Source organism: Mycteria americana, chromosome 6 (genome assembly GCF_035582795.1).
Source record: "Mycteria americana isolate JAX WOST 10 ecotype Jacksonville Zoo and Gardens chromosome 6, USCA_MyAme_1.0, whole genome shotgun sequence".
NCBI lineage: Eukaryota > Metazoa > Chordata > Aves > Ciconiiformes > Ciconiidae > Mycteria > Mycteria americana.
In genome coordinates, this window is record NC_134370.1 from 70186650 (window position 1) to 70187776 (window position 1127).

The following is a 1127-nucleotide window of genomic DNA, read 5'->3' on the forward strand; positions in this document are numbered from 1 at the left end:
CATTTGCCATGCAAAGCAAACCCGATGGACTGAATTCGGTCTAGCTGACCTCCCTTCTTCCTGCTTGGGGAATTAGCTGCCAAGTAATGAAGTGTGTAGGCACACAGTTTACAAACAGAAAGGAGTTACTACAAAATTGATCTAAATGAGTCGTTACAGAAGAGTTTCTTAACAGGCCTAAGGGCAGAAGGAGACATAGACAGAAGACCTAAACAGGAGATGGCTCCCAGACAGAATTTGGCTGAGAGGGCTGGAATAGCGAGTTCGTAACTTCACGATGCCTGAGCACAGGCACGCTGCCTTGGGAAGTACACGGGGAAGCAAGGAAAAGAAACAAAAGCTAGACGGGACACAGATTACACAGTAGCGTAAGTCATGTATTATGCAGCTCGGAGTTAATTCCATTAGTGACCTTCCCAGAAAAAGCGCGTAAGCTTGCAGGGAACTTGCAACATCAAGAAGAGAGATAAGCTTTACATGGCTGAATCAGAGAGGTCAAAGCCAAGCACAACACAGATCTGCCCATGAAAATAATACACGCGAGGCACCTTGCAGCGTCAGACCCTCTCTCCCGTCAGCAACAGTTCGCACCTCGCACAACCATTTCTTTACCACCCACTTCAGCTTTTGCCACAGCTCTTTTTGCAGTGGTATTGAGGCAAGAATCAGGAGTACGGGAAGTTAGAACAGCTTCCAGAAAGACACTGAAAACAGCAACGTGAGCAGTGCAATTCACATCTCACTTGCCCTCCACCTTACCATTTACGGTGGTACTATGCATAAAGAACTGAATTAGAATAGGAAAGTGACTGACAGAAGCCAAAGTGTGCTCTCAGGGTTCAGGCTTTTAAGAACAAACCTTTTAAGAATTCTGCAACAAACGTCGTGGCACTGCATTGTCACTACTTACGGATTATGGAATGATCCCAGAGAAAAAGAATCCACTTAACCCACTGGAACTGGATGCATGGGCTTTAACTACTAGTCCTTCGAATTAAAAAAGAAACACAGCATCTCCAAGTTAATATTGCAGAACTTTATACTACACTTAATACACTCAGATCACGCTTGACAGGACGCTGTCATAAGGTAGTGACTGATGCAAATACAAATATTGGAAACAACAC